The sequence below is a fragment of the Agelaius tricolor genome, unplaced genomic scaffold (assembly GCF_023055355.1).
Source record: "Agelaius tricolor isolate 1412-34295 unplaced genomic scaffold, bAgeTri1.0.p SCAF_32, whole genome shotgun sequence".
Classification (NCBI taxonomy): Eukaryota; Metazoa; Chordata; class Aves; order Passeriformes; family Icteridae; genus Agelaius; species Agelaius tricolor.
Window position 1 is genome coordinate 2,428,224 of NW_027269292.1, and position 26,189 is coordinate 2,454,412.

Below are 26,189 nucleotides of genomic sequence, written 5' to 3' on the forward strand. Positions count from 1 at the left end.
AGCCTTGCCTTCCATCATTATGAGTTCCAGAAGATGTGTTCAGTCAATGCTTCATGCATCAGAAAGGAGTCATTGCTGTTTCAGTAATTCCTGTCTAAGTACAGCATTTTTTTGTCAAGGCCCAGTCTGCTGCTGATTAACACCACAGAAAATCAGGAGCAATGTAACCCACCTGGCTACAAAAAAATGAGAATCTTTGCTGAAGACCACACCTAAGGAAGAAAGAGGAGGGAGTAAGGAATATACCAGCACAGAGCAAGTAAACTCTAAAGCCAGAAATAGCAGCTATGTTTTCCAGTGTTCTCTTAGTGTCACTGGACTAATGGGTGTGTAATTCAGAGGCTGAATTCAGTTGTAAACTAAATCCATGGAAACACAGCAGAGGAGAGCTAGCCAGAATATCAGGCTCAAAACTTTGGTGTTGGAATTGGAAGGGCTCTTTCACCAAGTTCACAGAGCAGTTCTGGAGTCCTTTGCATGTAGAGCACCTGACTTTGAAGTGAACTGGCTCCAGCCTCCAGGTACAAACAGACAATTCCTTTTTATACCTTGAGCAATTGTGCACCTACAGAGATAAACTCTAGACAAATACACAGCTATTAGTGCACAGAACTGCAGCTGTCCAACACAGCAACTGGAAGTATTCGAGAGTTGTGGTGACTTTTTGTTGGTGACTTTGTTGCTGAACGTCACTGGATTCTGGTCAGGAGAATTTAATCCATCTTCTTACAAGTAATTGCAGTGGGGCAGATGAGAGCATTCCAAATCTGCTTATTTTAAAAACAGATTTTGAGAGTTTAATTCTTAATTTTGCCCAAGCATTGCTGTGATAAGGATCTCTATCTGCACTTAAGGTGTTTTTAGCCCATGGAAAGGGGCACAACCACAGAGTGAGCTACAGTCAGTGGAAAGATTTCAGGGGTTCCTGACTCAGTGTGTGGCACTGGTGCTTTGAAAAATAAGCAATGACGAGCACTAACTGCAACTGTCCTATTATTTTTCCACAGAAAAATACCAGCTTATCAAAACAGATTTTGAATTTTAATTCAAGGAATGAATATTAAGGAAGAAATTTGGATCAAAATCAGAGAAAAATAAAGAGTGAAAGAAGCTGCTACTTCCATCCATTTCAAAATAGAGAAGAAGGTGGCAACTGGGACAGTTACTTAGAACATGAGTTGACTGGCTTCTAGTCCCTCTGATTCAGAAATTTAAAGCTTATACAGCAGCTGTACACTAACTATTACTGTGAAATTTTTACCTTGTTGGCTTCTTCTCTGATTTTTGGGCATGAGAATTCAGACAAAGTTGTTTTGTTCTTTGGGAAAGGCTTGAGAGTAAGTGCTAAAATTCAGCAATTCCTACAAAGTACAGTTCTTATTTCATAGCCTGGATTTATCTCTGAAGCTCTCACAAAGCTGTCAAGAAGGATTTCTGCACTCTTCCATCTCAGTTTCAGCTTTGAGTCTGTTTTGGGCCAGGGAGCTCTACTCCTGTGGACTGAGATTTCTTAGCAAACACAGACATTACACTGTACAGGAAAGACTAGACAATATAGAAACATTCTTATTCTTTCAAAGTCTTATTTTATCTCCTGGCTTTAAACTCACAACCATGTGTATGAGGAATTGGGTGTGCCAATCCCATTAAGAATAATGGGAGCAGAGGGCTTAATTCTCCACTGACTATGCTGAAAATGTGCCCCCTAAAGAAAGCTCTGTGTGTAATTGATTTGGGCTATTTGTTTGAACTTGCCAAATGGATTTCTTGAATATTTGTAGCTAGTTTTGAAAGCACTCCCATCCTCAACCAGACACACAGGTTATTATAGGATTTGATTTGACATTTAACAATTTTGTATATTAATATTCCCCACTTTTTCCTAGATCAACATAATCCTTCTAAATCCCAGCATCAACAGTCATTACACCAAAAGAACAAGATGTTGCTGCTGTCGCTGTGTTCCAGTATTGAATATGGTAGGAGCTTGGTTAATTTGGACAGATTTATATTCTGCCATTTCCTGAACTGAGAGCAGGACCTTGCAGGTTCAGCTCTTTGAAAACATTCACATAAACAATCTCACTTCATTTCTTTGAAGGAAATAGATTCAGTGGCATCTGCTAAAGTGGTGATATTCTGTGACATAGAAAGATGTCTTTTTGCTCTCAGTCCTGGCTAAATAAGACTAAATCCTAGGTACCAAGAGACTGGTACCTGATGGAGATCTGATCTCAGATCCAGTGAGGATTCCTGTCATTCTGAGCTACTCTGGATTTCAACTGTTTCAGAGCAAGAAGCTTATTTTCAATTGATGTAATGATTGATAGTACTTTCTATAGATAGACAATGTGAACTGCAAACCAAAGGATTCAATGGATTTTTTTACCCAACTTTTCCTAGGCCCTCATTCTATCTGGCAACACTAAAGTGTTTTCCTGTCATCTCATTCCAATGATCTCAAGCTCTAAACTGTGTTTTGCCAACCTGCCTCAGACTGGGTATTGCATCACTCAACAGATAATTCCATTGCAGTGAATTGGGCTACTCAGAAAATTTACCCTTCAGCTTCAGATCTGGGTGTGATGGGATGAAGAGTCACTCATCAAGTGACTTCCTTATTCCAGTAGGTAGAGCAAGGAAGGAATGTTGGCTCTACGTGAAGAGTCAGGAGCCAAAACAGCAAGGTCAGCATAGCAGGAAGATGTAGTTTGCTGCTGGTGTAAACCAGCAGTAACTCTCTACCCCCCAAGAGAAAGTAATGAGAGTAGTGACTCAGAGGTGTGTCTGTGAGTCACAAACAGCCTGGGGTTTATCTTCAAGATGCTGTGATTAACACTCAACCCCTGTTGGGGGCTGTGCCTAAGGGTACAATATTCCTTACATGATGAACATGGATCTGAGCTGGGATTGGTGCTGGATTGAGTAACATCAGTGTTGATCCCAGAGTCTGGGTGGTGAATGTGAGTAGTACAAGTCAGCCTTTAGCAGAGGACACTTTTGAGAAATAAGGAGACCTGAAACTTTTGGCAGAAGATGCCTAATTTTTTTTTTTAACTCTTCTCAGACATGCTTCAAACCCAGGCTAAGGAGCTTGGTTAGGTTAATTTAGGTACAGCTGAGTGTTAGTTATGGCAGAAACCCCCCCTCAGTGAATGTTTAGAACCATCCATGTATCAGCAGAGGTTTGTTCCCATGTACCAGCCTAACTCTGACACTGTTGTGTTCTCCAGGCCTGACTGCATCTCTCCAGGTTGTATGTATGGCAAAAGGGAGAGAACAGCTCTCAGTCTAGAGAAAGGCCTGTCTGACAACCCCTTCCCCTGGACCTACTGCTCCATACACCACACTGAGCACCTCAGGAAATCTTTCTGACCCATTTTGCCTTTAGGTGTTAGTTCTGGATTGAGACATTGGGACCCTCTAAAGTTTATTCGTAATATAAACCAGCAGTAACTAAAAATATACTTCTTTCATATACCTCTTCTCTTTTTTTTTTTTTTTTTTTTTTTTTTTTTTGTTCTAATATGCTATCTCACTCTTCATATTTCTGTTATGATTCATGGAAAGACCTTGAGTCTATGATTCACATATTTTAAAAATCACCAGTTTTATGACCTTTATTTCCTAATGTGCTGACAGAAGTTGTGGTCTTGGTTGTATTTTGTAGTTTCCCCCTGGTAAAACATCTTGAGAGAAGTTGTGGTTGATGTTGTTATGCAAAAGAGGACTCTCACAGAGAGGATGATGAGGTGTAGCTTATTTGCTGGGCTCAGCAGGACTGAAGGGCTGCATTAGCAGCACAGGCATTGGCTTTTCTAAGCCTGCTTAGGACACACAATCCAGGTCTCAGTAGCATCTCCTTAACCTTTTCTGCTTTCAAAGCAAATTAATTAAGTAGCAGAGAGAAATGGGGTGAGAACTTAAAATCTTCTCTAGCTGTTCAACAACACGTTACACTTTGGTCAACAACACGTTGTACTTTTAACAAAACAGGTATTTTTTTAGTAAAAATACTGTGCTCTTGCTCATAGTGTTGGCTGCTTGCTGTTAGTGTTGGAAGCTCATGGATCCCTGGAAGAATGAGAGTGGCAATCTAGCCATTGCCTGTGAGCCCTGTGGGCATTGCCTTGTCCATGGTGGAGGGGCTGAAATGGTGCAGTGTCTCCAGCCTTCATCTTCATGGCACAGTTACCTAATCCATTTTCTGCCCTCAGCAGTGACAGCTCAGCATAAAAGTCACATTACCAACTTCAGGAGGAATTCAGAGAATGGCTCCAGTGTTGTTCTTAGGTGCCTGCCCCTGTTTCTGTCAGCTGCCACTGGCTCAGCCACTGCTGTGGAGAAAAAGGATTTCCCCTGAAAGCTGCTTCTCCCGAGGCCAAAGCATTTTTGTGACACTGCTGGACTGTGAAAACTGATACACAGCAAATAGTATTTGTGCCTTGCTGAGAAGACCCTTTGGGGGTTCCTGTACTTTAAATGTTGAAGAGACAGAACTTCTGGGGAGGTGATCTTTGTGGGATCTCAGCACATCGTTCCCGATGTCCAGAGATGCCAGGAGAACCCTTGGGGGTCTCGAAAACCCTGGGATGTTGCCAAGAGTGCTTGATGGCTTGATTTTGATCCATCCACAGAAGTAACAAGAGTCTGAGGACAAGAGAATCACTTTAGAATACAAGGTGTAAAAGAGACACATTTAGAAGGTGAGATATAGACTTTAAGGTTTTTGGTACAGGGGGGTTATGGAGACAAGATGGAGAGATCGGGGCGTGTCTTGTCCTTCTTCTTTCTTCTTCTTGTCCTCCATCTCCTGTGATGATGTTGGCACTTGGGGATTGGTTTCTGGTGAAAGTGCACTTGCCAACATGGGCGAAAAGCATTGGGAAATAAAGGTAAATATTGTATACGTAGGTTTTAGTATAAAAAGACATGACCGCCCCGTGGGTGGTCAGAGAGTGCCTGTGACTGCCTGCAGATCAGACCTCTGTTGGGCAGACAGAAAATTTTTGTAGATAAGAAATAATAAACAACCTGAAGACCGAAAGCTGAAGAGTCCAGACTCGTCCTTTGCATCGCGCCCACCAAAGAACCACCCTACCCGTGTCGGGGCAGAGACAGACAGCCGGACCCGACAATCTTGTCATATTCCACTCCACCCTCTCCAGGTTAAGATGCAGAATTGCAGTCTCAAAGGAAATTATATCCCCTCCACAGTCTTAAACTTTTCATCTGGGCTTGCATGTTTGACTTACAAAAAGCTTGAATTAGGCAGGAAAAGAAAAAATTCTGAAACAAGGGAGCCCATAGCTCATCTTTATTTGAGCTGAAGTTATTTACTCTGATAACAGCCAGTCTTTGGCAGCAGCACTAAAGCACTGTCCCAGCTCCTGGGAGAACCAGCATTCACCCAAACCCACCTCATCTCCAGCACTTGCTGTGCAGTCCTGCAGCAACACATCCATCCTGGACTCACCTCCTGGAGCAGGAGCTGTGCACAGGGATGGGGTCCAGCCCTCATTCCTCTGCCTCCTGGCCCCACAGGGCTGCTCCTGGTGCCCCAGAACCTGATACAATCCCACCCCAGGAAGGAGAGACACCTTGCTCAGAGAGCAGGAACAGAAGCTGCCAGGGTCAGGCCCACGGTGTGAAAAGGGATGAGTAGAGCAGCAACACTGATGTTTGTGCTTTTGATCAGTGGGGTTATTTTAAGATTTTCATGTCCCTAAAACCAGTATATATGTTCTACAATAAGTGGCACAACAGCCCACAACTTAGATCTGTCAGCTTCATTGAGTTCCATGCATGTCCTATAAATATGAATCATATAGTGAACTAAAAAAAAAAAAGGGGGGGGTGCTGATTTATGCTTATTTCCTCTGTACAATTACAAACATCTGTGTAGAAAACAAATATGGACGCTGAAGGAAAAAAAAATAATTCCACCCTTTTCCTTTCCCCCCCTTATTTTGAAGCCTTACAAAGACAAGCCATGTGGTCAACATCTGGAATGTATGTGGGAATTATTCAAATGAGCCTTAGTGCCAGGCTGCTGAAGTGGCAAGGAGGAGTGACAGCCACCACAGTGTGTACATGCCACAGTCTTGTGCACCACATCCACATTCCAGTCATCTTCTCGCTGGGTTTGTCACTGGTGGCCAACAGAGCTGGTGGAACATGACCCCACCTATTTCATCTCAAGTATATTTTGCATGTGTCTGGCCATGTCTTTTCCAGGATCTGTGTTTCACAGTGCCTTTCTTTGGGAGGGAGGGAATGGATGTTACTGGCTTTAGTTTGGCGGGATAACCTTGAGCCCCCTGAGCAGGCAGAGGACAGTCAGTCACATGCTCTGTGCTGGAGCATACAATGAATTGAATGCTCATGAACTGAATTTAGGGATCAGCATCAGGAGAGAACATGGGCCACAGCAAAGACACAGTCCAGTCACTGCTGCAGCTCCCCAGGCAGTGCCTGGGAGACTCTGGCACTGGATGGCCACCAGGTGAAGTCTGTGGCCCTTGTGCTTGGGCTCAGGCTCTGCTTGCCTAAGGTGCACAGCCCAGGCCCCAGTTTGCCCTTTACCTGTGCAGCCAAGTTTGTAACAGCCCACCATGCTCTGATTGGCTTCGCTGAACTTGTATATGTATTTGTGAATATATAGATCTAAAATACTGCATTTAGTATCAGGTAGTTTGGGGTTTATTTTTCTTTCCCCTTGACTATTAGCTAAAAGTCACTGTCCTTACGTAGGGAGGACTTTAGCAAAATCTTTGTCTTCTTTGCTACTTTGTGAAGAATGGCAGAAAACACCCTGTAACTAAGCACACTTTCCCTCCTGAACAGACAAATCTTTCTCCTTTTCTTCCCAAGTAGCCAAGCATCTTCTAATTCGACGCTGGATCGTGAATGCGTTATTCACATCAGCGGCTCAGTACATCAGTCATCCCGACGCTTACGCCGGTTCCGGGCTAATTCTCTCCGAGTTAACTTCGATGGGATAGGCGTGCGTAAGCAGCCAGGAGTCGGCGGGAGCGTAGCGATTCCTTCAGTGAGATCAGCAGTGACCGAAGCTCTGCGCTTTCATCAGCGGAGCTCGCAGGGTGGGAAGGAGGCGCTGAGCCCGCATCGCCACCGGGAGAGCAGCGGGAGCGGCGCCGGGAGCGCTCGGGACTCGCTGCCACCGCATCCCCGGCGCGGGCGGGCGAGGAACGCGCGGTGTCCCCGCGGCAGCGGAACCTTCGGACAGCCCCAAGGCGCTGCAGCTGCCCGGGACCCCGGCACCGCTCCGCGGCAGCCCGGGGCTGAGCCGAGCCGAGCTGGGCCGAGTCGAGCCGAGCCGAGCCGAGCCGAGCCGAGCCGAGCCGGGCCGGGCCGAGCTGAGCTGCCCGAGCCGAGCGGAGCCGAGCCGAGCCGAGCGGAGCCGAGCCGAGCGGAGCCGAGCCGAGCCGAGCCGAGCCGAGCCGAGCCGAGCCGAGCCGAGCCGCGCCGGGCCGAGCCGAGCCGAGCCGAGCCGAGCCGAGCCGAGCCGAGCCGAGCCGAGCCGAGCCGAGCCGCGCCGGGCCGAGCCGAGCCGAGCCGAGCCGAGCCGAGCCGAGCCGGGCCGAGCCGAGCTGAGCTGCCCGAGCCGAGCGGAGCCGAGCCGAGCCGAGCCGAGCCGGGCCGAGCCGAGCCGGGCCGAGCCGAGTCGGGCCGAGCCGAGCCGGGCCGAGCCGAGCCGAGCCGAGCCGGGCCGGGCCGGGGCGGGCCGAGCCGAGCCGGGCCGGGTCCCCGGCCGTGGCCGCTCCGCCGCTGCCCTCTAGCGGTGCCGGCCCCGCGCCGCCGCTCCCCGGCCCAGGGTCCCCGGTGCTCGGGCAGGGCCCCGCCGCACCGGCCCCGCGTGTGCGGGGTCTCTCCCGAGCGCTGTCCGTGGGCATCGCCGCCAGCGCAGCACCTTGGAAAGGCAATATGTCTCACTGTTGGTAGGGCTGGCCACCAATATTTTGCCAAGGCTGTTTTTCAATGGAAAATTGAATTCAAACAAACAAACAAAAACCAAAAGAAAAACAAAATAAAACAAAAAACAAACAACAGCATCACAACAAAGAAAACAAAACAAAAACCCCAGAAACATCTTTTTCACAATGGAGATCTGCTTTTGCAGAAGAAATGTGTTTCCCTCAAGAAGAATTCAGCCTGAATTTTCAACCTCTGTCTGCTCTTAGTTTCTGTTGAAATTACTCATATTTAATTTTTTTTTTAACACAAAGTTTGCATTTCTGCAGCAGAGGAGGAGTCATTTTCCATACAGGTCTATGAATTAACTCTCATAAAACCCCAGCCAGCGGCATGAGCATAGTTTTCTTTTTATGGATGAGAAGCTGAGAAGCAAAGAGGTTAAGTGATTTGGCTTCAATTCCTACAGGCACAATTAAAAGTTCCTGGCTCCCAGTTCTGTGCTCAGAATGTTAGATCGCATGACATATCTTTGAGAGGCTGTTAAATGCTTTCAGACTCCCTTGGATTTCAGCGGGAGGATCAGCCAATGGACGGAGAACAGAAGGAGGGATGGATGGTGCAGCCTCGGCTCCCACAGCGCGTCCTTCGCAGGCTGGAGCCAGGCCTGGGGACTCTCAGTCGTGGCTTATCAGACAGAACTGGCACTTTCTTCTGGCCTGCCCAGGCAAATTTGTGTCTTAAGATGGAAGAGTGGTGGTTGTTCCATGGACAGTGGTGTTTGGCCTCAGTTTGAAATCTAGTTGAGACGCAGAATTGAAAACTGGAACAATTGGATCTTTCTGAGTGGTGACAGTGCAGCATTACACCATCAGTCCCAAGAGGTGATGGTCCAAAATAAAAGATTAAGTAGCTGAAAGGGGACTGAAGGGCTCATCTCAGCCTTTCTTTGGTTAGAGCCAATGAGCAGAAGTGCCTAACCTATATTTCCAGTTTAGGTACTTTCATGATGTCTAAAAATGGTTAAATCATAGCATTCCAACTCAAGCCATTCTACAACTCAGTTTTCCTCATACCTCAGTTTTCATATACGCTTATAAAGTGTTTCCTGGCCTTGTGAGGGAGCAAGGTCTTACTAAAAGGAATGGTATTTAGCTGTGCAGGAGCTTCAGTCAGCCATGCTGGGGGTTTTGTGTATTCTCCATAGTTGCAAGAGGCCAGATAACCTCCCACTCATGCTCTGAGTGTACACACGGAACTCCAGGGCCACACCCAAAGTGAGGTTCTCACTGTGGTGAGGCAGCAGAGTCTGCAGTGATGTCTTTTTAGTGATTTCCACTGACATGTCTCTTCTCAGATGTTTGGGATACTGAATCACTTTGTATATTGACTATCTCACTGAGAGCAGCCAAGATGGAAAATGTTACTTGGATTCTTTTGCACACTGGAAAACATAACATTTGCTTTGGGGTGGTTCAGATCTTCTCACTCTTCATGCTCTGTGTGTGTTGATGTTTTTACATTGAAGCTTTATTATCTTCATTCACAATTTCTCTATTTTAGGGCTTATTATTCCTTCCTTGATGTTCTTCTCTTATTCTCAGCCAGTTTATTGATGAAGCAGGTTGAGGAACTGAGCTGTAAGTTCAGAACAATTCCCAGTCTTGCAGGAGCTACACAAGAAGCCCCACACCGAATTCAGAGGCCACTGACCAAAGCATGCCTTTTATCACAGGAGCCAGTACAATTCTTCTCCTTTCCCACTTCAGAAAGAGATTGTTTTAAAAATACAGTTTCAGGGATGTTAGCGATTTATTTTTAATTCTGAATAATTGGTTATGGAGTCCTTACCACTTTAATACCAGGAGGTTTTTTATGAGCAACTTGAGATTTTTTTTTGCTGTTCCTTAGCCACTTGTGGAGTTGAAAAATATCACTCAATTTTAAGGGAAAAAAACCCATACTTTTTTTTTGCCAACACAAAACTTCTAATCTTGTTTTTCTTTGATCTCTAATTTCTGTTTCTTTCCACAGCAAAAAAATGACAGATGTTCCTTGTTTTAGGGCCTGGTGGGCACTAATGGCCTTAACTGCCCTTCACCTGTGGCCTCCCCATGCTGTGCCCATGGGTCCAGGAGCTCTGTTTAAGCTCAGCTCTGGGCTCTGAGCTCTTGTTTGGTCAAAGCTGTTGAGGTGCCTCTTTGCAGCTCTGTTGTGGCTCTCTTTGGCTGTGGCTCCCACACTGTGGCCCTGCTTGTAACCTGTTCTCACTGCTTGGTCTTGGGCTTATTGCCATGGGCAGGGCAGCACCCGGCCCTGGTTCCTGTCACCAGAGCTGACCCTGATGTGACTCCTCAACTCGACCTTGTCACCAGGGACTTCCCTGATGTGGGTGCTTGGCTGAGGCTGGTGCTGCCTGGGGCCTGCCCTGCTCTCCTTGCTCAGGCAGCTCAAGGGCAGTGCCTGGTGAGCTCACAGCCCCATATTCCTTGTGGAGCAGCCAGCCCAGTTGTTTCAAACACATGGAAGCTGGGCAAGTGTTCATCTGGCTCTTTTACTGCAGTTCTTTTTTCTTCATGGTAGGGAGATAGAAAGAGTGATCAACTAATGCTAATCTTGTTCTTTTCCTCCTCTGTCTGAAACATAGGCTGTTGGAATGTTCAGAATTAAATCTATATCAGTGGGGATTTGGAGACATACAGACAGAAGCTGCTTATGCAGTAGTCTGACAGGAAGCCTAAAAATTAAACTCACTTCTTGAAACAGTGATCTGCTACCCAGTGAACCAAATTAAAATTTTTTAAATGCATATTCCCTTCATGTGGAAAAGGGAGTTTTTAGTAATTCAGTTTTTATGTCCTTCCTCTACTCTGTTAAGGAATAGCCAGATAAATTGACTCCTCCTAGTCCCTGGTGCTTATGCTGTTTTGAATCACAGAGTTCATGTTGGTGCCACCTACTTTGCCCCTCATATGAGATGTTTGTGAGATCTTATTGTACTGAAATCACTTTTATTACCAAGTCAGTTCAAATTCAGTAATTTCCAGTTCAAATTTTTCTATTTTGCAACTCAGACAGCAGGTGAACATCTTCATCTAGATACACCTGTAGATGAACCTGAGACTGGTATCTAACCATCCACTTTAGTGATGTTTAGGCAGTGTAATATGTATCCTATACATTATGTAACAATTCCGAGAAAAGCCCATGCCGTTCCTTTCATTGATTGTTAAAAATTAACATAATCAGCCAAAAAGCATAGGGTTTCTGCCTGAAACTGAGGAAACACAGGCACCTGGAGTCACAGCAGTGTGAAGTGCTGAGTGTGTGGCTGTTAGTGGAAAGTCACACATCATGTACTGGTGTCCATCACTGAAATACTCCACGAACATTAGTCCTCATAATCCCTCTTTCAAAGGCACACAGAGACAGAGCTGGCTTAAAATAGCCTGTGCTGTGCCTTGTCCAAGAGCCTGTATTAAGCCACTGGCAGATGCAACATGAGGCCAGGCTCTTCAGTCCTGTTACTGTGCATCCAGTTCCCCCTCTGGCATGGTGACCCTGTCCTGTGCTCCTTGTCCTGGGCAGGTCTGCCAGCTTGAGCTGGAAACCTCCATACTGGGAGAAACTGGGAAAAAAAAAACTAAATTGGGAATTGGTGACCTGGATTATTCCTGTTCTTTGTCATATGATTTCTTCAATCCCTGATAAAATGAGTCTTGCTATCTCACACCAACAGAAATAGAAGGAAAATTATGTTCAGTGTATTTGAGGGAGAGGGCAATGAGGAGCACTTCCCCAAAATATTACTTCAGAAGTTTTATGGGAGTTCAAGCTTTGGAGTCAGGAAAAGGCAATTCAGCTAGGCCTTCAATTTTCTTTTTTTTTTTTTTTTTAGCATGCTTTATCATAATTTATTATTGCTGAAGTATACAAAGAAGTTGTGTAAGTGGCCAGGACTTTCTCTGGTGAAAGCTGCTAAAATTCCCTGTAATTTGAGCAGGGCCACATCGATTGGCATGGACTGGGCATGGTCTCTCTGGAATTCAGTGGACTTCTACTAGTATCCAAAGCAATTTTGGTTGGAGATGCACTCTGATTTGTGTATGAGGTGCCTGGCAACGTGGTAATGAGCAGCTTTATAAATAACTCTGTATTATTATCTTTATGTCTTAGTACTAGTATTGTTATTTTTATGGTACTGTAATGTTTATTATGGCTATTTTATGGTGTAATTTGATTAGTATGTTACCATAATATCACATAGAAAAGGGGAGGGCATTCCTGTCATACTTCTGAACACTACCCCTTCTGTTTCCATCTGAGGAACCCAGAGCCCTTTGGTGATCATTAATTGTCCCACACCATAAGTGAACTCAAGCACAGAGAACTTAAATAATTCCCCCAAGCCCACACAACAAGTCCATGGCAAAGCTGAGAGTTAGACCTCAAGAATCCCAACTCCCTGATGTCTGTGTTAACCACTAGGAAACAATCCCATCAGAGGAACAGCAGGTATAATAGAAATGAAGATTGCCATGATGCAGGGTTTTTTAGGTTAGTTGTAATTAGAACACTCAACGTTTTACAAACCCTTTAGGTTTCCTGTTTAGGACTTGATCAAACCATAAACTGCTCGTTTAAATAAGCTCCAAAAACAAAACGTACTAGGAAGCTGAGGAGCAAGGAGACAACATTTAACAGCAAACTTATGTTTATTGCTCGTTTGCTTTCCTTGCTGGGATGATGCCGTGTACTCAGATTAAATATGCAGAGCCAAATTTATCCCTAGGGTGTAGTTTTTTTGGACTCTGAATGACACCAGGGTGAATTTGGCACATTTACACTTAAAATTATTATGGGTTTTACGAATATTTGGAATGGTGTCAAAATGTTGTGGGTTAAATTCTGTTCTCAGTTCCACCAGTGCTAACACAGGTTAACACCGTTCTGATCTGACGCTGGATTTACAGCAATGTAATTCCACTGGCCCAGCCTTCAGCTGGTGTGAATTAGTTTATCTGCACTGGAATGCAGGCAGCTCAGCTGCTTTACACCAGCTAAGAATCTGACCCACATTTAAATAGAATTACTCCTAAAATACACAATAGCAAATGCAATGTGAATTAGGTCCCCTGTGCCCCTGATTTGCTGTGGGGAAACACAGCTGAAGCTGGTTCTGCTGCTCTGGTGTGCAACAAACCAAGCTGGTGTCACAAACCTGAACCTGACCCCCACTCACTCTTGTGATGCTTTGTAAGTTTTAAAATAACACTGGAGCGTTACACATGCTGTGTGTGTGTAAATCATCTCAAACTGCTGCAAATCATCGTCCGTTCTCCTGTTTCAAAGCAGAGATTGGGAAGTGCTTGGTGATATTTGGGCTCAGTTCAGATATTCCAAAGCTTGGATGGATGGATTGTTTTGATTCTTTCTTTGAACTCCTTTCCCACCCCTGCTAAAAGAAACAGATCCACTCAGTTTAGCGACAGACAAGTTGGAGACAACGCGCCAGTGCCCTCCCAGTACCACCCCCCACATGCCAAATTTGCAGACATCTGCGAGCTGGAGCACGGCGCTGCGGCAGGAAAGAAGGGCTGGTATTCCTGGGATGTGCTGCCTTTAGCAGTCACAAATGACTGAAATTAACCTCTCTTCTATGGGCCTTAACTCACTTTATGACTGGGGGTCTTTGGTTTTATACCACTCTACAGAGGTGCCTTTGCCATGCTAAAGATTTAACTAAATTATAATGAATGATCCTCACCAGCACTGTGCCCCTAATTAGAACAAGTCGCACAGACATATTGTCTCCTTGATTTCCTCTGTTACATTTCTCTCACTCTCTTTCTCTGCCTGAGACACATGGGTCCCATTAAACATTTAGCATTTAATGTGGTTCCCTTAAATGACTTCTCAAGTTTTCAAGTTCCATTTAGAATTGTATGTTACTCTCCTGACTGTGGTTTTGATTTTGTTATGTTTCATGCATTTAGCCAAAGCAACTGCTCTTCTCTCCCCTCTAGTGGGGAGCAGCTTGGGTCAGTGGAAGCTTGTGTTTTAGCACATTTTGTAGTCATCCATACAAATCTTTACGTTTATATATAAAATAAGGAGATTGGGGAAAATAGCTCCTCATGATTGGTAAACACAAGTGTGGTGATTTTGTGGTTCTTTCAGTGCAGTGCAGTTGATTTGTCAATGAAAACAAAGCATCTTTTATCTCAGTTTACTGTCATGTTTCTATCAAGCTCTCTTTGTAAGTGGTTCTGTAATACACAGTTTCTTATCAATCCTTATATATTTCCAATCTAAATAGGAACTATTGACAAAAAGCTCTTCTAACACATGGTAAGATGTACAATGTGTATTATCCTCACTTAGTATCCCTGTTGTACATCTGAAGTGCTGAAGGACAGAGATTTTGTTGTAGACTGCATTGTCTCTAATATACTTCCTCAGTAGCTGCTACAATGAGAATTCCAAATTGTCCTTTCCAAGAATATTGAGTCAAGTTCAAGGTCTGGACTCTAATCCTCAAGGTATTTTGTGGCCTGTGCCCAAGGTGTTTCATAAATCTTGTCTGTGTTTGACTTAAAGCTTGTCTGTACCACTGCAGTTATCCCATTTCAGATCTATGCCTGGATAATTATTTTGGAATAAGAATTCCTTCTTTCCCCCACTCTTTCCCCATTTAGCTTATGCTCCTCTGAAAATGGGACATACTTATTTGAAGGAAAAGGGCAAGATAATCCAAGATAAGCATCTCTTTCCAAATAGTGTCATTAACAGTAAAGAATACTATAATAGCATAACTTTGCACTGGATTTCTGTGCTTCTGGTTACAGAAGTGGTGCTGTGTGAGGGACCCATGTCTGTAATGCTGTTGACTTTCTCAGCACCAGATTAACCCTGGCTGCTGTGTTAGGATTGTGAATCCAGAGGCATATTCCTTCTTGTTAAAGGCATTGATACTCTAGTCCTGATCCCATTGTTGCAGTGTTTCAATGGTGCATTGTGACAAGCAGCAACAAAAACACAAGATGTAATTTCAATGACAATGTCTTGCTGCTTAGGGACCTCGGATGTGAAATCAGCTAAGATTTAATTATGGTGATTTACCAACACTGCTTGTTCTTTAGGTAATTCTTAAAAGTTTCTGTGATGTATTGGGTTCCAGGGTTAAGCCACAAGAAGCTTGAAATGTATCTCTGGCGCTGAGGTTTAGGTTTCATTAACAGTTAAGCCTCCGTCTGGAGTGCTGATAGGTTCTGCAGTGGGGAACTTGGCTTGTTAGTAACATTAGCAGATTTGTGAGTCCTCCAACATGTCCATGGATAATTGTGTTTCAGCCTTGTGTTCTTTACTATAATCTGCTGTCTGATAATGGGTGACCAGGGAGATAAGAGGAGGAAACGTGCCAGGAAGATTTCATTCAGTCTTGTACACTCTACCTGCAGCTGCTGCTCCCTCTGGGTGGTGGCTGGCTTGGCATCTTCTGCTTTAAAGCAGAGAAAGCCAGGACTGATGACAGGCTCTTTAAGGCCTTTCTTACCAGCCCCTCGTAGAGACTTTGCTGCAAAGAGATATCCCAGGTCTAGGGGCTGTTTCTGGAATCATTCCTCTTGCCATAATGCAGTCGGCCAGCTTTTGTTTCTATTGCAGCAATGATCACTGTTTCTATGAAATAGAGCTCTTTGAAATTCTTTTTGACAGAGCACTTTTCTATTGATAAATGCAGCTCAACTAAAACTGAAGTGTTTCTCCAGGGAGAACATCAGTTTTGGAAAAATTTTCCATGGGAAAGTTAAAAAGAGACATCTTGGCTTTTTTGAGAGGAATGTCATGAAGTATTTTGGTTTAATTCCATAATTTTAATTGCTTTCTAGATTTTCATTTTTATACTATGCTTACAAAGATAGGTATTTAATACCATAAAGTTGCATTGGTAGATTTCATAGTTTCTACATGATTGTAATAAAGAGGTTTAGCTAATTCTGAAACTTGGAAAGTCTTAGAAATGCTGGGTTGTGGGGGAAAATGGAAATTTCAATTGAGAATGGAAATTTCAATTGAGAATGAAAACAGATTCTAAATGCTGAAATTTCCTACTAGAAGAAATGCTGGTTTCTGCATAGTTTGTGTAGCAAATGCAGACATTAATTTCTCTAGCTGTTCTTTTAATTCTTCGTAGCTCTGCAGCCTCTGCAAAAACTTGTATTGCATGAGAGCATTTCCTCAGAAAATATTATGATAAATATTTGCCTTTCTAAACTCTAGAGCTGCATTTCTTCATCTTCCCAGGAAGGTAGCCCTGTTTCCTACAGGCCTTTTCTCACAATACTGATCCCTTAATTTATATAAATACTCATGACTGCTGCTACTGTCTTTGCAATATATTGTAATCACAGCTGTGATTATAAGCACTGATGTTGGGGTAGAGATCGATTTTCTTCTATGAATTAAAAAGGTGACATTTTAATTTATTGATTTAAAAAGGTGAGAAGCCAATATCCAGGCTCTCAAAGACTCTCACACTGTTTTGGTTCTGACTTGCTCTATTATGGTACTCCTGTAAGACCTCTGGTGAGGAATTAACCATCCTAATTTCCCTGAGCTCTTTGTGGTGGCTTTCTAGCAGAAGCTCTGTGCCTCTCACCAACAACAGCCAGTGCTGAAAAATCCTGACACATCTAATTTAAAGGGTTAAAAATCAAGGATGCAAAGCACAACCAACAAAATGCCATGCCTTTGATTTAATAAAGAGATAATCCTCTTTCTATTAACTACGATAATAATGACTCACCAGTAGTAAATGAAGGAATATACACAGAATGACATCATGTGAACAGCACAGTGTCTGTGGGACTTAAAACGAAGAGGATTATTCCAATATATCAGTTCTGAGCCTAAAACTGGCAAGGATGGATCTGGAGTAAAATTTAACATAAGAAATGTTTATTGAAGCACTAACATGAGAAAGGCATTACATAACTGAAGTTATTAAAAACAATAAGCTCCTATTTCAAAAGCTTTAATTTCAGTAGAATAATATACACCCAGCTCGACATAAGGCTGTAATTCTATTGAGTCATTCCAATGACATCAGGAACCACAAGAGGGGATGTGCTGTGGCTTATTGATGTCTGCAAACCCCACCCCATCCCCGGATGGAATTACAACCTCCATCTTTCCATCTTATGGAGACCAGAGTCTCATCTGGCTCTTCATGCAGAAGAAATTGCCCTGAAGGCCATGGAGTTGTTCTGAACTGGCACTGGTGGAAGAAAGAGGAGTTACAGCACTGGTGGCTCATAGTTCTCAATTTCCAGGCCTCCTGCCTCTAGGCAGCCCATCGATGTGCTTTATCACACAATAGTTCCCAAAGTCCTTCAAACAGATCACAGATTATTCAAAACAAATTACAAACTGGAGCAAAATAATATTTTGTTTATAAGGCTTTTGTCTGATTTTTACAGACAAATATCTTGTTTAAGTTGATTTTTTAGTCTGGATTGTCCTTGATCACCCCAAAGATTGCCTTGCTTGCATGGAGAGGGAGCTGGGGAGTGGCTGGAAGTTGCCACTTTGCCTAACTTAGGACTAAAATGGTTGTTTAACTGTACTCTGAGCAGAGAGAGGTTCCTAAAGATGACAATATGGAACAAAAACTGAGTAAAGTGCAGATGAGATGGTCAGGCTATGAGTTGCATACCAGGAACAGGTGACACAACTGACTCCTGTGCCCCTGCTGCAGCCTTGGAGGGTTTCTCTGCAGCTCTGGTGGCCCCCATGGGGACACAGCTATGTATGATGCACACCTGAACCTGGGCCCACAAAATGCTTCTGAAGAATCTTGTAGCCCACCTATTTCTCTGTCAGAAAGTGCAGGTGGTGTCACTTGTGTGTTCCTTAGATAACTGCACTAGATTCCAGTTAAGGTTTACTCATACTAGGCTTAGATTTAATCTTTTATTATAGCAAGTAAGGAAACACCATTAAGATCTAACAGGCCAAAGCTCCTTCTATTTATTATTCTTGTACTTGGATACTAAATCCTGAATATCTGTTTCTGGTAAACTGAATTGCAGTGGGGAGCAGAAGAATAACTGGGAGGTCAGTGGGATTCCCAGTGGTGCCACCAAGGACGTGTCCAGTGAACCCTGCTGTTGTCACAGCAGTGCTGGGGGGAGGACCTGCCCTGCTCCATGACACAGAGGGTGCTGGTAGGGTATCTTTTATGAGGCATTGGAAATATTCTGGAATCTGCTTCCCACCCCAGTCCAAAGGAGCCCAAATTTGGTGACTTTGCAGGCATGTTGCAGAAGACATCCATTGTCAGATCCCCAGAGAGGACAAGGACATGGCTCTGCTCCTCTGCCCTGGAGTGGGGTTGAAATGCTGGGGAGTTGATTTCTGGTTATTTAGTCTGTGCTGGGACTCTTGGGCAGACAACTTCATTACCTGAAAACTAAATAGCAAATGTATATTGGCCCACGAGGAAAACTATAATAGGGACTTCTACCTATGGTTTGGGATAGGAACAATTTTGACACTTGGGACAGAAGGAATTGTTTATAAAATCTTATGTAAAATATAAGAGTCTGTATTTTCCCTGTGTTTCTCTTGTTTTCCCCACCCACCTCTTCTCATTGACTATAGAAATATTTTATTATCATTCAAAGAGCTGATTTCTTGGCTTGGATGTTGGTCTTTGATAACAAGTTTCTAAATGCCCACTTAAATTTACTCTGCTGCAGATTGCAGGAGAAAGGCAGTTACTAGATGAAGGCACATCAGTAAAAAGGTGGATAAATAAATGGACAGGGAAGACGATGTTTTGGAGCAGAGCTGTAAAACTGCTAAGTAGGGTCATTTTTCTAATTATAGGATGGTGAGGCCGAAGACTCCAGTGCCCAGGCAAAGGATGAAAAAAAACTATCCAACTGAATAAATAAATCTCTTAAAGAAAAAGATAGTTGTCTGCCAAGAAACCTAATATGAAATGTTGAGAGTTCAGTTCTGAAAAAGATTTAATTGGAAATATACTCCTAAGAATATGTAAATAGTCTTTCCATTTCTAACTAAAAGGAGAAACAGATGCCAGTTCTAAGATCTGAGATCAAATATGAAAAGTACTGAGGCCTCTAAATGTCACTTTAAAAGTATATAATTAGATTCTTATCTTGCTAAGAGGTTGGCCAGTAGTTTTTCTGTGAAAGGTATAAACTCTTTGGATATATTTTACAGCAAATGGTTCAGTTGTCTGCTCTAAGTGCAGTGAAATTCAAACATCTAGATTTTAAAATGTAATTTAAAAATTTAAGTGGCTTTATGACAAAACAGTGATGTGTCAGTTTTGACTAGCCAGTGTTGTGGTGCTCTTTAGTTGGGACCTGCTGATTGGGGATCCAGTGTCTTTTTAGTGTGTGGGTGCCCCAACAGTAAAAATTTCAGTGATGGTTTGTGGACTTGATTATGATGTCAGTTGCAGATAGATCAGTGAATTTGGGCAAAATAAGTAAACCCATTTTTATTAATTCAAGGGTCTGCTACTCAACAGAATGTTAGCCTTACAAACAATGGACAACAGCTCCATAGATTGGGGGTCAGTCATTCAATTCCATCTGGCTTTCCCCTCCCTGACTTTGGTAGGGACCACCCAGGAAAACAATGAACCACAGAGTAGGAGTTAATGTAGACAGAAGGGATGGCTCAGTCACTGCCTGACATTGCAATTTTTCATTTGCATGAGGATATTATATAATTTTTTTAAGAATTAATACAGTGTGCGCTATGCCTTCCTCAGCCACCAACAGACTGAGACACAGGGGTTTGTTTTGTTTGTCTGGGGCAACCACTCTGATTGCAATTCTACTGAAAGCCAAGACATAAAATGAATGTGACATTTCTGATCCAGCAGGAATTTGTAAGTACCAGAAAATTCAAGCAACTTTCATTCCACAAGTCACAGGTTCAGGTAGGAGACTTGGTCTTGGGCTGATTTTGTTCAGTTTTGATTACTGCAATAAATCTGAAATTAAACTGAGCTTTCCAATACTGAGTTTCCAGTGATGCCAGGCTAGATTTATGGTTCTGGGAACAAACCATACAGTTTTGCAGAGATTGTGGTGTTGCCATAGAATCATAGACCTAAAGAGTCTGGTTCAGTCCCTCTGCTTGCTCTAAACAAAATGAACTCCACCTAAATCCCTTCTAATCAGATGCTTGTCTGGCCTGTTTTAGAGACCAGTAATGGTGATTTTCCCTCAATGTTCATAGAAAAATACCTAGAAAATGGAAACTACTCAGACCAGCTCTTTTGGTACACACACCCAGAGGTACCTCATGTGTACACCACAGTGTCTGTGGCCCATGCACAATGAAACCAGATCTTTCTTGGATTAAATGTTTCCATTTTGCTGTTAAAAAAAAAAATTAAATGAAAGAGTTTATACAAAATGATGGAGGTAAAAAATGGTTTCAATAAGCTTCTTTCCCTTATCTTGGGGAAAATCTTGGTTGAAAGCTTGGAAAAGTCAGTACTTTCTAGTTTTTCCAAAGAAATGTCCTACAGTTATGAAATTGTGACAAAATGCAGAATTCCTCAAAACTGAAGTTGTCCAAGCATTCCTAGCAGGAGGTCAGCATGGTGCTGGAAGGGGAATTTTATACAGTTTCCTTTGCCCATCCCTGTTCTACTGGATGTGCTTCTCTTTCAAAGCTGCTTCAGAAGGACAAGGAAAGAAATGGTGAGCGAATGTCACTGTCAGTAAAGCCAGCAGGAAACCTTCCCATTGCCTTCTGTTCACTCTTAGCAGTCATGAACAGAAAATCTGAGGAGGATTAGGAGTGCCTCATTCTCCTGGGCTCTCCTTTGTGGCCTTGTTACCCCCAAAGCCAGACTGAAGCCTTGCCCTGAGCCACTCCTGCCTCCACTCACCCTCCTCTGTGCTAAACTTCTGTAAATCCTCACCATCATCCCAGCGTGGTGCTCCACTGCTGACTGTCCTCTTTGGAATTAACAACAAATGTTTAGCCTGGCCAGGGGAATATCTGGGAGGGGTTTTTGTTTCTGTGGGGACGGCAGCCCTGGCCCTGGTTCGGCGGCGCCAGGGCCAGCACAGACGGGTTGGCATCCCTGCAAAAGCATCACCTTTGCCTTTGCTGTCTGCCTCCACACACACATCTCCCACACGGTCCTGGAATGTGCCTCTTGTCTGCTACTCGGCTGGCTTGGGAGGTTTTGAAAAGGTTTAATTTAGCTCTCATTTGAGTTTCTTTGCGCTGCCAAAAAAGCTGAACTTTGATTCCAAACAGAGTTTAGGAATCCTGATTCCCAGGAGAAAAGAGGAGGGGAGGACGGTGAGAAGTTGAGCATTTTGAAGGAGCGAGAAAGAGATGATACCACACTGATTTTTTTTTTTCCCCTCCTGTTTAAAGGGACAGGTTTTTTGTGTTCCCATCCTCATCGCGCTGTGACGGAAAGTGCGTGAGCAGCTCCAAAGTTTGGGTAACAGCGACACCCCGTGGTCAGCGGGAGCCGCCCGGCTGCCCTGGCCTCGCCGGCCTCTGTACCTCGGGGCGGCCATGCTCGGGCTTGGACCGCGTAGGTGACAATGCTCTGCCTTGTCGCTCTCTGCCATGCGGGGATGTGCCAGGCTGAGCTCCGAGCAGCCCCTGTGTGAGGCTCAGAGCAGCCTCTGCTTTGCGGTGTCCCCGAGAGCTCCGGCTGTGGCCGGGCATGGAGGATTTCCAGGTTATTCCCAGTGCTGGAGTGTCTCTGGCACACTGCAGCCCTGCCCCAGAGCACAGGCTGTGATGTGTGAGAGAGACCTGGCACAGGTGGGCAGTGAGGGCCTGAGGACATCAGGAGTGTGAGTGTCATTCCATGTGCCACAACAGCTGTGAGCACAGAGCAGCTGTGAGCAGGGTCTGACCCACACCACTGCAGAGCAGAACCAAATTTACAGCTTCATGGCCAAAGCAGGGACCACTGTCTGGCCTGGTGTAAATCACCATCACTCAGCTGAAATCAATACAGTGCTGGGATATCTTGTGGTGTTATTGGAAGTCTGGCAATATTTGGTGCATTTCTTAGAGCTCCAAGTCTTATCTCACATGGATGCATAAAAATCTCAGTTTTCGTTTCCAGAAAGCTTTGTCTTTATGGAGGAAAGCTTGATAATGTGACCCAGCACTCTGTGAGGACTTAAATATCTGGAGGCAGATGGGACAAAAAAAAAAAAGAATATAAAAAGGGGAAGAAATCCACATGAGTTCTCTGCTATACTTTCAAACTTTCAAAATAGCCTCGTTATTCTGGAGGCCCTGGTGGCTTCTTTATTAGCTGAGTTGAAATGAAATTTAACCATCTTCAGTGTCTTAGGATTTGACCTAAATTTTCTTAATACAATAGCATGGGTATGGCAATAAATTCTTCTCATTTCCTATTAATCATCCCTTTTTAGACCCTTTTCCCCCCTTTTCAGTGGTGGTAGTGTATTTCCAACTAAAACACAGCAGCTATGATCTTACTAGCTCAGAAAGAGTCAAGTTTGTAAGTTTGTAGCTATTGACAATTTTTCATGCCATCCCAATAATTAGACAAACAAGACATTTCATGTGCATGTGTAAGGAACAATTACACAAAGTAGCAGTCACAGGAACCACCTTTTTGGGAAGATATTTCTTTCCTGTCTGGTTATAGCATCTGTGGCAGGCACTTTAGCAGCTTTCAGAGAGAACTCTGAGGATCCTTAGAAGATCAGCAATGGGACATTTCCAATGATCTTGTTGACCTCACATGTCAAACATAATCAGCTAACACACCGAGCAGTGAGCTGCATGGAGCTGTCAGCTGGTTCCAAACCAACAGCCCCAGGGTGAGTTCTGCAGCCAGCAGGGCTCCTGAGACAGGAGCGGCTGCTAGGGAGGATGAACAGGAGGATTTCTCCTAAAAGAGTTCTGTACTGCTGCCCATGAGTCTGCTCAGCTGCAGGCCAAGTTATGATGGAAAGAGCAAAAATAAAGGCATTTGTGTTCTAGAGAGAAGTGGTTTCACTGTGAAGTTATTCATGCACTGTGGCCAGGGGCAGCAGTGGCCAAGGACTGCCAGGTTTTCAAGCTGACTGCACTGAAGGATGTGGAGGTGTCATTCATGCTTACCCTGGAGATGTCAAAAGATCTTGAGCAGCTGGAGACACAAATGCCAGGCACATCTGAATGGTGGTTGAGTAGAAAATACAAAAATCTCAGCTTGCCCCAGAGAGGTGTTAATCATCATGAAGATCTCTCCCACCATGGAATGCAAAGATCCCATTTACAGATGAATATTGGAACTGTACTTCAAACTTTTAGACTACCTGATATAAACCATACTATGCAAAATTTATGTTTTGCTAAGAATTGTATCCCTGTCACTGACCACTTCCAGATGTGAGAAATGTTACTGATCTTTTGCAAGTGTTATAAACTCAGACTATGTGACATATACTATAGGAAGGTGAAGTGCTGCAACAATCTGGATGAAAAAGGGAGCAGAGCAAATATCTGGGGAGGAAGGGAAAAGGGGTGGAATAACCAGCCAAGGAAACACCCTGTGTGTTTAAGCTAAAATTGAACTATCCTCAAAGATCTTTACTTGGTTCTGAAATGAGGATATCTCAACCTGAATCTGTTCTATTACAACAACGCAAATAATTACTTTGGAGACTTGTAGTGATATAAAGTGGAAGTAATTAAAAGGAGAATTGGACCTGCTTGATGGATAATGAAGAGCCCCAAAGTTTCAAAGGAACAGGCAACAATACTTTGTATTTCCATGTCACTCTTCATTTGAAATTCTTGTGTGCTTACAAATAGTATTTAAGCTTCAGAATTGCTCCTTTACAGATTACCAGAAAAATGTGTAAGGAGATTAAACAATTTTTCTAGATTGACAGAGTGAGTGAAAGCAGAAGGGAAAAGCAGGAAAATATCTTGCAGGAATGCAATGACCAAAGTGGTGCCCAACACTGAAAATCCATGACTTGTTGAAGCAGCATCCCACAGGATTGATAGACTGGTACTATTTCTGCATATATCTTATGCATTAAATTAGTTATAGATTTCATCTTCAAGGACTTTATTAAGATTGGCAAATAGGCCATTAGAGACTTGAAATGTTTGTATTGGTAGACTCAGTTATTGCATATCCCTAGCAGCTCTAAACAGGACTCAGTGCCTTCAGCTGGGTGACCTCAATTCATGTTTTATGAAGAGGAGAGTAGGAAAAGAGTATTCTGAGAAGGGGGCCAAGCTACCACAGTTTTAGGTCCTTAGCCCAGATGCTGCATAAATACCACTCAGAGCTCATTAACTTCTTTTGTAGATGAATCCATGTTTGCGTGGAATGCTTTAAACCTGTCTGCACTGATCCCATGGATTCCCCACACCCTGTGCAGCTGAGGGCTGCATCATCCCACCCCATCTGCAGTTCTGGGACCCACAGGATGGGAGCTGGCCAGCAGGCACACGCACGTGGATGTGGAAAAGGCACAGACATGACTTCCCTGTTGCCATATTCATGAGAGATCAATTTCTGCACAGTCATTGTAAATCACCATCATTCTGCTCTGGTTTGATATCCCACTTCATTCCTGCTGCCCTGAACACCCTGACCTGGAGTGCTGTCACACCTAATTAAAGCTAGGTGGGTACAAAAAGATTGGGCTTCAAGTGTAGCTAAACATCTTAAATGCATGCTGGGGCCAGATCTTGAGCTGCTGTATTTCAGCAAGGATGTTATTCTATATCTGCTGAAGACATAGCTTCTGGTTTCTGATTAGCCAGAAAATAGCTTCCAAAAAGCCTGGGAATATAATATGCTGGGAATTCTTCACAGACTGTTTTTCCATTAGAACTGGCTGCCAGCCTGCTTAGGAGGCTGTCTGACATCAGGTATATCTTTCCTAGGAAGTCTCTATTATCTGATACTGGTATTTTTGTGCCAATTAAACTATTCTGTTCTTATTTCAAAATGAAACCATTCTAATGTAAAAGCCCTGGATGGATAATATCCTTTAATTCAGCTGGCCCAAGACACTTCTTTTGTTTTAAGCAAATTAACCTAAAATGGAAACAAAAGTTTTGACAGTCAAGAAAGCGTAGTCCAAAATAGCTCACAATTTACAGAGAGCTAATCAGGCAGATGTCTGAGACAGTGGAAGTAAATACTGATCCCATTCACACTGCTCTGAACTGAGAGCTACATGATGAAAGTCCTAGGAACTCCTTCTATCAGCTCCAGGCTGAGCTCATAATCACCAGCTATGGAACAGCAGCATGTGGCTGCAAATTAAACCTCACATCTTCTCTGCAAGCAAGCACCCTGCCCAACTGCAGCAGGGACTTCAGCAGCAAGGAGTATTTGGGGATTGTTTTTTGTCACTGACCAAAGTTGAGGGGAGACTGATGAGGTGTTAGGCTGAGACACCTCAAAGGAACTGATTTTTGGAAATCCTCAAACTATCATGCTGTTCTCAGGGCTGGCTCAAGTCAGGCACCCCAGAACGGGCATGCAAAATCACTAGCCCCTTTTAAAAACCATCAGTCTTCATCTGCCTAGCAGGCAGATTGGAAAATCAGGCTAATGTAGAAATATTAACTGTGAAAAGCCTTGAAAGTTCTGCAAATCTGAAAAAAGTACTTATTAGTGCTTGTAAAATCTGTGTGTATAGTGCAGGATTTCTTCTTCCACTGAGCAGTAGAACATGTTGTCCTTAGCTCCCATGCCCATGAAACTGTTAATATGCTGTATTTATGAATAGCCATTAGAAAAAGCGAACTGTCTTTGCAGTTTTGGTGCTCAGCCAGCCTGCCCACTTGCCCTTATTCTCCTAGAACTGCTGCTGACTGTGCTGTGTTGCTCTTGAGGATGAATTAGGGCAGAGAAGGAAATATTTCTGATAATGATGCAAACTGAAAAGGGCTTGGTTTGCTTTAGAACTCTAGGTTGTTTGGGAATCAGCCCAAATGGGCTAGAGCCACTCACACAGATCAGTTTACACACTTTGCTCCCAGTGGCACCTCCTAACAGGCCTAATTAACATCTGAGAGATAATTTATTAGATATTTGACTTCACTTTGCAGTTACAGACCACGTAAATAAGAGTTACCCTGGAAACATGTTAAGAATGACTGTAGCACGTTAATACAACCCCACTGTACTGTCAGATGTGTAAAAAGGTGTTGGAAACTCCACTGCTGGAACT